This window comes from Lytechinus variegatus, chromosome 10 (genome assembly GCF_018143015.1).
Source record: "Lytechinus variegatus isolate NC3 chromosome 10, Lvar_3.0, whole genome shotgun sequence".
NCBI lineage: Eukaryota > Metazoa > Echinodermata > Echinoidea > Temnopleuroida > Toxopneustidae > Lytechinus > Lytechinus variegatus.
This window is the reverse complement of record NC_054749.1, coordinates 29,373,004-29,386,464: the sequence shown is the minus strand read 5'-3', so window position 1 is coordinate 29,386,464 and position 13,461 is coordinate 29,373,004.

Sequence of the window (13,461 nt, the reverse complement as noted above, 5' to 3'; positions counted from 1 at the left end):
TAAGCATAATTTGTAAGGAACTTGTCAGAATAGGCCTACATACATGACATATATCTGACGCTGTTTTGTTTTTGCTTCACTCACTTGAGATATGCACTTGCACTTGTATGCAGCGTTATTGTGCATGCAAAGCACTTTCGGATAAGGTCTCCGGATCGACACGGACCAGGTACACGAAGTGAGTGTACCCACATGTGCATTTTAATACTGAATTTAGAATATTTGTGACAGATTTATTCCTCTGGGATACATTCACCAGTAGCAGGAGAAATTCCCCTGACTTGAATCATGGTTACGAGTGTAGTTTCATTTACAGAGTGTGGTTGATTCATTGACATTGTGTGTTGTGCAAATTGTCATGTTTAATATTGTTTACGGTTCTGTTGTTTTAACAGGAAAGCGTTCACATAGAAGGCTTCCTTCAGAGCATTGATGAGACACAGCGGCCACAGCCCTTCATCTTGGAACTCTTCACCGAGAGCATACTCAGACCTCAACAAGTCTTTGTAATAATAGAGAAGAGGGCAGTACCTGTACAGTCGCTGATCGAAGCAGTTGACACCTGCTACAAGGCGCACTACGTCTTTGACTGCCAGTACCAGAACACGCTGAAAGGGACCTGGACTTTCTTTGAGAAAGTCGTTTTCAACCAAAAGGGAGGAAGCAACTTTCGCGAAACACCAGCGATGCGCTCTTTCCGGGCATTTGTTGCCTACACACAGTAGTCATCATTTTCGCTGATCAAAGCAGTTTACACCTGCTACAAGGCGCGCTATGTCCTTGACTGCCAGTACCAGAACATGCTGAAAGGGACCTGGACTTTCTTTGAGAAAGTCGTTTTCAATCAAAAGGGAGGAGGCAACTTTCGCAAAAACAACAGCAATGCGCTCTTTCCGGGCATTTGTTGCCTTTACACAGTAGTTATCTCAACAGCCGATCGCCATTGTCAGCTCTCAAAGCTGTTTCACAAAACAATGATTTGGACAAAACTGCACTCCATATTCCAGAAACTGAAAATAATTTAAAGAACTAACTTTACTACTTCATAAAGGGAAGTCCACCCTGACATTAAGTTCGTTTTAATAAAAGCAGTAAAATTTAAATAACATATCGGTGAAGGTTTGACGAAAATCAAATGATATTTAAGTTATGAATTTTTAAAGTTTTGATATTCTGACGTAACTTGCGAGCTGCTCTCCCATATGCTGTGTACTGTAAATTCCATAAATATCCATTTTTTTAAAGGAATGTAAATTATTTTACCTGTGCATTTGATGTATTATTAGACACATGTTTTTACACACGCCTCTATGAAAAATATCTATTCCTTCATGAAGAACTTTGAAAAATGGAAATTTATGGAATTTACACTACACAGCATATGGGAGAGCAGCTCGCAAGTGACGTCACAATATAAAATTTTTTAAAATTCATAACTTTATCCTTTAATGGATTTTCATCAAACCTTCACTGATATTCTTATCTAATTTTACTGCTTTTATTAAAACCAACTTAATGTCAGGGTGAACTTTCCCTACATATATATACCTGTCAGAGATTTTGGTTAGAGACAGTTGCATGATAAACTTGATTCATTTTGTTCACTTTCAAGAACATATTCAAGTATGGCATCACTCAGTGATTTTTGTAGCTTTTTTATATTGCATTATTGTAATAACTTTGAAAGACACTGTTTTATTATATTCCACTTCTGCAAAGTGATGCACACTTTCTATGCATGCAGTTGGTTATTATGTTTTTCACTTTCTAGTTGTAACTTTTGTAACTTTCTGAGTTTCAGTTGAATAAAAAAAAAACCAGTTATATAAAAAAAAAACAGAGAAAGGGAAGTACATATATAATTATACCTGTCAGAGATTTTGGTTAGAGACAGTTGCATGATAAACTTGATTCATTTTGTTCACTTTCAAGAACATATTCAAATATGGCATCACTCAGTGATTTTTGTAGCTTTTTTATATTACATTATCGTAATAACATTGAAAGACACTGTTTAATTATATTCCACTTCTGCAAAGTTATGCACACTTTCTATGCATGCAGTTGGTTATTATGTTTGTAGTTGTAACTTTTGCAACTTTCTGAGTTTCAGTTATATAAAAAAAACCCCCCAAAGAAATACTGATCTAAAGTGCATTGATTGGATATTTATTACTGTGTGGTTTACTGTGTGAATGTGTGCTTGTTAATCCATACTTGAACTATCACTTGTAAATTGATTGAATTGTGCTTTATAGCATTCAAGACAGTTTTACAGAAATAGTCATGAGAATAATATTTTTGTCATCCTTTATTTTGGGGGAGGAGGCTATTGATTTAAGAAATTCACAAATATGTAATCAATTTCTTACAAAATAATAACAAATGATATTAATTAGTAATTATGATAGTAATACATGATTTCTTAAGCAAACAAACAATATATCTCACAGAGGATTTATGTTCTTTTATTATAAAATATACATTGTAGTAATTTTCCTCTTGCTATTTACAAACAGCATTGGATGCATTTTCGTGCAACTTTTCCAATAAATCATTGACAGAACGTAAATATCAAACCATCATGCATGAGAAACAAAATGCTTGTTTTATTTGCCCATCTATTGGATAATTCACATCAAAACCCCAGTCAAGTAATGACCATTTGTTGTGTAAAGCAAATGAAAAATGCCCAACAAATAGTATTATTGATTGCAGGGAGGGATCATAATAACTCAACAACTTAGTAAAATTATGCCATTTTTCTTGGTGATTATTAAAGGCCTTGCCCAGATGTTGGGTTAATAACTTTATTAAAAAGTTGGGCAAATTAATGTCCCCCAAAATGTAGTTCAAAATATTACCCAACAGTTGGGCACATTAATGCCCCAACAACGTTGGGTAAAATATTGCCCAGTAGTTGGTAGGGTTGACTATCGGCCCAACGTTGGGCAAAATATTGGGTAAAATATTGCCCAATTTTTTCACAGTGTAAAGTTTGGAAAATCAGCTGTTGAAAGCAGAAGAAGGCGTACAAAATTTATTTTGCTTGCCAGTGTCGGAACTCCTCTGCCTCAGCGAGAGGGTGCTCGTGCACCCAGTGCAGAAAATGCCTTTTTTTTCAAAATGGAAAGTTCCCTTTTTTAAAATGATATTTGCGCTTTTTTCAAAATAAAATACCGTTTTTGAAGTGAAACAATATAATACATTTCAGTTTAGAAAATAAGAAAATGACTCGCTCGCATCAACCATTGAAAAAGTAAGGTAATCATTCTGTTTTGGTTACAAAAAAATCCAGTTTTCAGGTTGGAATATCACAAATTCCATCAGTCAATAAATGCAGTCCTTACCAGCTTCCTTTTCTGGTCAGTAAATTAAAAGTTTCAGCTCGCGCTTCGCGCTCGCGTCAATGCATTAGTTAGATACATATCTTTTTCATGATAACAAAAACTGCTCGAAATATTTCATGTTCAGGTATCATTAATACATGGCAATTTGCGCAATAATTGACAAAAAGGCGAGGCGAGTTTCACAGCTTCAGATTTGAAATTGTTTCCAAACCGCTCGCTCGCGGAAAAATAAAGCCTAAATATATATTTTATCAACCAGTTATCGCTTCAAAAGGGCTTTGTTCAACTTAATTACTTAAAAAAACCCACACAACTTCTTCACACAGATGATAATCTCATGGGGTAAATACCACTTTGCATCATAATGCCCATTTTGACAAACAAGTGCCCTTTTCTTGGTTCCCTCCCCCCCCCCAAAAAAAAAGCAAATTCGTTCCACCGCCCCTGTATTGATAGTGAAACTTTGTCAAAGTTCAATGACCCTAACTGACCTTTCACTATGACCATGTGACTAACAACTCCTGCCAGATCATTAATGACCCTTTATCACCATTATGTCAAACTTTGATGCAATAGTTAGGGCCCTATATTTTAAAAGTTTTATGAGGACATTTAGAAAATACTTTACCTTAATTAATGTGTCAGTGTTGGCACCGCAACATGGTCAAAGTTCATTGGCCCAGAATAAGTTTGACCTTGATAATTTGACCTAAGGTTATTGCAAATCGATAAATGATATTCGATTATTATTCTTCTTACCAAGTTTCATTTAAAAAAATTACAATTTTTAAGTCATGATGATGTTTAAAAAAATAATTGGTTAAGATCTTAATGTTGACTACTCCCGCAGTCACCGCTACCGCAGCCGTAGGAAAAAACGGTGCTTATCATTTTTCTTTTCTTTTTATAGGAAAAAGGGAAATCAGACATGACAAATCAAAGAGTTGAAAGATTTTGAACAATATCGGAAAAATTCTATTTTCCCTTCCATTTTTTCCCTCTCATTTTTTTTCTCTAACCATCACACACACACACTTACACATTCTCTCTCTCTTTTTTTTTGGGGGGGGGGATCTTTTCCCGAAGGTCATTGCAGATTTATTTCTTGTACTGCACATTTTCTTCGACTAGGATATTGGTTTCTGTTAGTAACTTCGAAAACCGCCTTCACCATATTCACGATTTATCGAGAATGACTTTACAGGTCAAGTCCACCGCAGAAAAATGTTGATTTGAATTAATAGAGAAAAGGCAAACCAGGTTAACGCTGAAAATTTCATCAAAATCGGATGTAAAAAAGTCATGGTATTTTGAAGTTTCAAGTATTTTTCACAAAACAGTTATATGCACAACTCAGTGACATGCAAATGAGTCAGTCGATGATGTCTATCACTCACTATTCTTGTGTTTTTTATTGCTTTTGTATTATACATCATTTAAATTCTTACAGATATGACAATGAGTACCAACTTGACTGAACTATAAAATGTTTAAACAATGGTAATAAAACACGTTCAGGGAGGAATACAATTTTTGTTTCATATGACAACAGGGAGAAAATGGGAATATTTCATATAATAAAGAAAAAAAAAAAAAAATGGTGAGTGGGTGATGTCATCAGTCCCCTCAATTGCATACAGACCAGATGTGAATGTAACTGTTGTGTGAAGTCATAGCTTTCTTTTTTTTACATCGATTTAGACGAAATTTTCAGTCTTTTGCTTTTTCGATATTTCTCTTTTTATTCGAATAAACTTTTTGTTGGGATGGACTTGCCCTTTGACTGGTAATGCGCAAAATGCAATTGGGAACTCATTTATTGAATGCGCGCTACATCTTTTGTTTAAATCTGTCAAATTGAGACAGAAAATTGGATCCAAAGTAAATAAATATGCGATACACCACTATAAATTGGTAAAACACGAATTCTAGAAGGCCATACTTATTCAGTTCGTTCTCGTGATTGTTTTGCTGGGTGTCTCCGGAAACCAAATCTAACGATGCATCGAACATTTCTCCTTTGCTTATCTGTAACATTAGTTGTCTTAAGCTTTGCCAATGGCCAGGGACATGGTATTGTTGGGGGACTCCATAGTGGATTGAATAAAGATATTGAGGTATGTAGCACCTCCACTCGTCACTAATTTTCTGAAATAATTGGATATGTAAAGCCTCACGTAATTGTTTAGCTTTGTGTTTTGTCTTTTTTCAAGAACGTAGCTTGTTCTAAATTTCAATGCATATGTATTATGCTAATATATGCCTAAATTATACTTCTTGCTCTAATTCACGATAAAAGCTCCTAGAATGCTAATTTTTGGAGTTAATTTATTTATACCATTGCTACCTATTAAAAATGAAAAAATCCTGGTTAGAAAATTTATTTCTTATGTATTTCATTGTTTTATGAATTCCTTAGGTATTTATTTGTTTTTCGAACCTTTTTTTTGCTTTGTTTTGTCGCCACATTTATAGCAGAATCTTATTAAAGCATGATTATGCTAAGATCAATTAATTCAGCTGATGAAAATAAAAATAATCATATCTTTATGAATAAGATTAGAAAACTCAATTAACATCGGCAAAAAAGGCGGCACCTATAGTCTCCCTCTGATTTACAGGGGGAAAACAACAAAATATTGGAGGTGCCCAAAAACAGGAAGAATTAACCTCACAACCTGTAATGTTTATATGGATGGTTAAAATGTGCATTTCAGTGGCAAAAGTGTTTGGAAAATGTTGCAATTCATGCATTTCAGTTTTTATACCAAAATGCAAAGAAGTTATGAGAAGTTAATTTTTTTATCACCTTCCTTGAAACAGCATGAAAAATCAGCATTTTGCGGCAAAACAAATTCTGCAAGCTTTACAAAAGTTGGCAATGCTCACCCAAACGTATCATCCTGCTGATAATTGATTCAAGTAAATAGATATTTTTGCAAGCGACACATTTTCATGAAAGTTTTGTAAAATCGATTAGAGTAAAAAAATAAATACAGCATTTAGATTAGATGAACTAGTATAAATTTTGAAAAATCAATCATAGTGCAAAATAAACACAGTATTTAGTTTAGGTGTGAAGGGTCATAAGCCTATTAATATAGGCCTATATGTGAACAAAATTATCCCACGGTTGTAGAATTTTATATTTCAAGGCAACTTTTTTAAAGTGCAAATCCTTTTCTTGATAATGTTCTGTATAAGAAGTCCCCCAACATTTGCAACATCTGTTCTCTCTATATATTAAGCAACATAAGATCAAGTAGCTTGGATGTCAACTAGAGTAGGCCTATTACAGCCACCATAATGTGCACGGTGCACCTAATTTCTTACAAATTCGAAAGAGATAGTGAAGAAAAAAAACACACATTAATCAATGTGTATGTATAATATGGACATTTGGGAGTCACAGCTTTTTACACTAATGAATGAGGGTGGTGTTTTAAAAGCAATTTTTATTAGACAAAAACTGAATAATTGGAAAACATTTTCTCGTCGTGTGTGAGGTAAATTCTATCTGTTGGAAATATTGCCTTGTCAGCTGAATAAGGAGGCAATTATAGACCTACATCAATAACTTTTATTCATACTAGACAGACGAAGATTTATTAAACTTTTTAAATCTAATTTGAATGCGAATGTTGAAAAAACAGCAGATAAGATCCAATATATAATTAGATCTGGTATATCTCTATTAGTAACCTCTCTTTCAGTGGCGTACCGTGAGTCACGGCATGGGGGGGGCACCAGCAAACATTTTGAGTCACTTAGTGAGCGCGCGAAGCGCGCCCAGTTGCCTGGTATACTGACCTAATAGAGACATTTTAAGAACAGTGCCATTGAACGGATGTGTATCTCACTGGTCAAATGATGGCGCGAGCTTAAAATTTTTTATATTCAGACCGGAAAGGAGACATTATAATCAATCTTTTGTAATCATGATACATACCTGTCTCGCTAAAAAATGCGAGCGCGAAGCGCGAGCTGATATTTTTGTAAATATTGACCCCCATACAGGAAGATTTTAAGGACTATATTTTAGGAATCCATTAAGTATACACATCTCCCATAGTCATCTAATGCGAGTGCCAATAAGCGCTCGCTAATTTTTTTTGAATTACATCTAAACATGCGCATAAAGCACTTGTAATCATGATTAACATTTTAAGGCTTGTTTGTAGGAATTCACAAAGACCATACGTAGTCTACTAGCCAAATGATGCGAGCGCGAGCTGAAAATTTTTCGCAGCTTTTTACACTAATGAATGAGGGTGGTGGTGTTTTAAAAGCAATTTTTATTAGATAAAAACTGAATAATTGGAAAACATTTTCTCGTCGTGTGTGAGGTAAATTCTATCTGTTGGAAATATTGCCTTGTCAGCTGAATAAGGAGGCAATTATAGACCTACATCAATAACTTTTATTCATACTAGACAGACGAAGATTTATTAAACTTTTTAAATCTAATTTGAATGCGAATGTTGAAAAAACAGCAGATAAGATCCAATATATAATTAGATCTGGTATATCTCTATTAGTAACCTCTCTTTCACTGGCGTGCCGTGGGTCACGGCATGGGGGGGCACACCCCAATGCACCAGGAACACTGAAGACATAGGCCCTGAGCAAATTATGTTTCATAAAGTTATGAAAAAAAGGTTCTTATGTAATGTAACATAACATAATTAAGTTATAATATAACATTATAATGAACAATAATGTCTTCTTTGCCACTACGTTTCTTTTCCTTTCTCCCTCTTTTTCTCCTCCCCCTTTTTTGGGGGTCAGCCGATGGGGGGGGGGGGCACGTGCCCCCCCGTAGTTACGCCACTGCTCTCTTTGATGGAAATACATCGACCATGTCAACGTGAACGGATGAATAAAATAATTTACCTTGAAAATGAAAAGACTGATTTTGCTTGGCTTTATGGATGTTGGATTATAAGAATGCATGTAGTTTGTTCGCCTTACAAAGGGACCTGCCTTTTTTGTTATTCTGTGTGGGAATGGTATTCTTAATAACTCAATGAACCATTTCTGAAACTGTACTTTTACCAAATGCTAGTTGCCGACCCATTGACCAAATACAAATGTTCTTCATCCCACAATAACAGGCTGTCAAACAAAAATATTGTTATGAAAATGAATGATATGGATAATAATTTGAATTAATATTTGTAATAAAATTGAAGAAGTATTACTAACACTTTAGCATTTTTACTTGTCCCTCAATGGAAATTTGTTTTATAATTGTATGAAAAATAAAATATGAAAAGAAGACATCAATAAAACAGGGGTGAAATCATGCTGTTGTTTTCATTGGCGAATCCTAGACACTTTACCCCACCCCCTTGTCGGTGGCGCAATAAAAAAGTAGTAGGGGAGACCGGGGACAATTGTAACAAAATTTACTAAATTTGAATTATCACCTTCAGCTAAATACCTGCTTAAACCTATAAATAACATTAAAGATGCATATCTTGACTTGACACATGAATAGATTTGGATTAAACCAAAAAATAATTTAGAAGCTAATTATCATTTGAAAACAAGAGGTCAAGTGTTACAAATGCGCCCCAACACGGGGTAATTGTAACACATGACATTTTGTTTTTTTATCACTTATTCACTTGACGTGATGCATTAATTTTAACATTTGACTTTAAACAACATTAGTCATGTGAATAATAAAACATGGTTACAATTTTTTTTGTAAATAAAGCATTATGATTGACGAAACGTGTTCATGTTTCAATTTATCGATGAGCCTACTCCGTTCTGTGCTTTTATTTCCAATTAGCCTGTACTCAGATATACAATTTTGATATTAGAAGAACCTATATTACTCTCGTGTTCTTAACATTTTCTTTTTTAGGAAAGTGGAATTGATTATTAAAAACATGAAAAACACAATACCACTGAAGATTCTGATTACAATTAAACAAATGATTCGCAAACCTTATTGCATAATAACAAAAAAAATGACAGATATACGTTCAAATTTATGTATTTCTAAACTTATACATGTACAGTACATAAAAAAGGGACAGTTTTGAAAAGTCTATAAATAATTTTCTTTCAAATTATGTCTATATTTTGATGTTAATAGATGCTCTGAGATCTTATCTTTAAAATGCCATTAAAAAAAATTAATTCTGCTCATGCTTGAGCGAACACGGGACGTTTTTGTCGAGGGTTCAAAAAGAGGCTTGCGCCAAAATGGCCGAAATGAGAAATTTTTTTTGGGGGGGAGAGCACCCCGAGCCCCCATCCATCAGTATGCCACTGTTCAAAGGCACCATAACCTTTGTAGCACATAATAAAAGGATTTTAAGAAAAAAAACGCTCTCCCATACTACGGTTTAAAAAAAATTGTTCTTGCCTAAAGGAGGAATATTCAAAGCTAAAAGAGAACATATTAAAAAGGAACAACGACAGACAATTCAAGCAATTAAGTAGAGTTTGAAATGAATTTTAACCGCATTATTCGAAAATTATGGCAAAGACAATTAAAAGGTTAAGAGGAAGTCTGTTCTTAAGCAAGAAGTCCGAACGTGATCATATTTATCATTTTATGCCATTTTGGCGTAAGCCCCCTATTTAACCCCAGACAAAAACATTTCGCGTTCGCTGAAACATGAACGACACTAAATTATTTTAATGGCATTTGAAGGATAAGGCCTCAGAGCACCTATTGACACCAAAATATAGAGATCACCATTCGAAACAAAAATTTTATAGACAGATTTTCAAATCTGTTCCGTTTTTTTTTATATACGCATTGTATATGGTAGCCTTTTCCTTTTAAAGTAAATAAACGATTAACAGATACGTTTCAAGTTATGTAAATTTTCTCTTTTCTGAGCCTTAGTTTTAACAGTTCACAAAGTGTCATGTGCAATCGTAACATGGTTTCACATCTGCTCCGAGGAGGTTGGCCACATTTGAAAAGATCTTATCGTGGGTATTCGTCGTTGAAATGTTAGCCTCAAATGTAGGCCGAAGAACATACTTTCTAAACATATACAATTATCACTATAGCTCATTTACATATTTGCCCAGAAGAAAAATATTATGTAATGTGAGATATTATTTTCCTACTCAAAAACAGTTTATTTTGCTGCAGAAAAATCCACGAACCGTTATATTTGCGCACACTCACATGTGGAAGGATGAAATGCGCATGCTCTGTAAAAAAAACTTATCCTAGTAGCTTTGACTCGCAGTGGGAGCCTCTGTTACATTTGTCCCGTGTTACAATTGTTCCCAGTCTCCTCTAGGCCTAAAGGGAGGGAGAGGAAGAATAAATGAAAAATGAGAAAGGGTAAGAAAGGAGAATGAAATAAAAAGAGGTGAATGATTTGAACGTGGACAATCTTTCAGGTCATTGTAGGAAATTTAAAATTCCACACTCTCTGTGGCCAACGTTGAGAGAGATTAATAAATGATATATTCAATAGGATAACATGGGGCTTCAAAATCCAGAGTTCGGGCCAATAGGCAAAATATTCAAGTGATACTATTCTTCATTTGTTTTAGCGAGATACGCATCCTGCTTGTTCATATTACAAAAAGCTGAAAATCAAATATTTTCAGCTCGCGCTTCGCGCTCGCATCAATTGTTTAGTTAGCTTCACATCCTGCGCATGGTTACAAAAATTGCTTAGAACGCCCAGTTATTATCTCAGGGTATCAAAAGATTTCAGATATCTTCACGATTTACAACAGTCCTTGAAAGGTCCCTTTTAAGTCAGTATGCCCTACACTAAAATATCTAGCTCGCGCTGGATTTTGTGAAGAGAGAAAATGTTGGGTCTGCCTTTTTCCCCACTTGCCCCCCCCCCCCAGTTTAAAATCCTGGTTACACCACTGGGTTTATCTCGAATTACCGATACTGCAGCGCTCATTCGCAAAATGCAATTCATTTGGCGTATTCGCCTATCTTTTGTTGAATCAAATTTGAGCCAGAAATGTTTATCCAAAGTATGCGATAAACGATAGGTGGTAAAACTTGAACCCTCGAAGGCCATATATAGTATACAGTACTTTACCTGACTGTTCGTCCTCTTGATTGTTTTGCTGGGTGTCTCCCGAAACCAAATCTAAACATGCATCGAACATTTCCCCTGTGCTTATTCGTAACGTTACTTCTTCTAAGCTACGTCAATGGCCAAGGTGGTCCACGCGGTAGGACCGGCGATGGTGGCGGAGCAGGACGGCTTGCACTGACTAAAGACATTGAGGTAAGGAGTAGCATTAGCAAGAGCGTCGGCTGGTTTGAGCATGGGGAGATAGCACTAAAGTGGTATAGGGGAGTGCTCATCTTGGGGAGGTGGAACTAAAGTTTGGAAAATCAGCTGTTGAAAGCAGAAGAAGGCGTACAAAATTTATTTTGCTTGCCAGTGTCGGAACTCCTCTGCCTCAGCGAGAGGGTGCTCGTGCACCCAGTGCAGAAAATGCCTTTTTTTTCAAAATGGAAAGTTCCCTTTTTTAAAATGATATTTGCGCTTTTTTCAAAATAAAATACCGTTTTTGAAGTGAAACAATATAATACATTTCAGTTTAGAAAATAAGAAAATGACTCGCTCGCATCAACCATTGAAAAAGTAAGGTAATCATTCTGTTTTGGTTACAAAAAAATCCAGTTTTCAGGTTGGAATATCACAAATTCCATCAATCAATAAATGCAGTCCTTACCAGCTTCCTTTTCTGGTCAGTAAATTAAAAGTTTCAGCTCGCGCTTCGCGCTCGCGTCAATTCTTTAGTTAGATACATATCTTTTTCATGCTAACAAAAACTGCTCGAAATGTTTAATGTTCAGGTATCATTAATACATGGATATTTGCGCAATAATTGACAAAAAGGCGAGGCGAGTTTCACAGCTTCAGATTTGAAAATGTTTCCAAGCCGCTCGCTCGCGGAAAATAAAGCCTAAATATATATTTTATCAACCAGTTATCGCTTCAAAAGGGCTTTGCTCAACTTAATTACTTAAAAAAACACACAACTTCTTCACACAGATGATAATCTCATGGGGTAAATACCACTTTGCATCATAATGCCCATTTTGACAAACAAGTGTCCTTTTCTTGGTCCCCCCCAAAAAAAAAAAATCGAAAATTCGTTCCACCGCCCCAGATTGATAGTGAAACTTTGTCAAAGTTCAATGACCCTAACTGACCTTTCACTATAACCATGTGACTAACATCTCCTGCCAGATCATTAATGACCCTTTATCACCATTATGTCCAACTTTCATGCAATAGTTAGGGCCCTATATTTTAAAAGTTTTATGAGGACATTTAGAAAATACTTTACCTTAATTAATGTGTCAGTGTTGGCACCGCAAAAATGGTCAAAGTTCATTGGCCCGGAATAAGTTTGACCTTGATAATTTGACCTAAGCTTATTGCAAATCTATAAATGATATTCGATTATTTTTCTTCTTACCAAGTTTCATTTAAAAAAATACAATTTTTAAGTTATGGGGTGTTTCAAAAAATAATTAGTCAAGATTTTAATGTTGACGACTCCCGCAGTCACCGCTACCGCAGCCGTAGGAAAAAACGGTGCTTATCATTTTTCTTTTCTTTTTATAGGAAAAAGGGAAATCAGACATGACAAATTAAAAAGATTTGAAAGATTTTGAACAATATCGAGAAAATTCTATTTTTCCATTCCATTTTTTCCCTCTCATTTTTTTTTTCTCTAACCATCACACACACACACACTTACGCATTCTCTCTCTCTCTCTCTCTCTTTTTTTTGGGGGGGGGAATCTGCTCCCGAAGGTCATTGCAGATTTAATTCTTGTACTGCACATTTTCTTCGACTAGGATATTGGTTTCTGATAGTAACTTCGAAAACCGCCTTCACCATATTCACGATTTATCGAGAATGACTTTACATGTCAATTCCACCCCAGAAAAATGTTGATTTGAATAAATAGGGGAAAAGGCAAACTAGGTTAACGCTGAAAATTTCATCAAAATCGGATGTAAAAAGTTATGGCATTCTGAAGTTTCGCGTATTTTTCACAAAACAGTTATGTGACAACTCAGTGACATGCAAATGAGTCAGTCGATGATGTCTATCACTCACTATCTCTTTT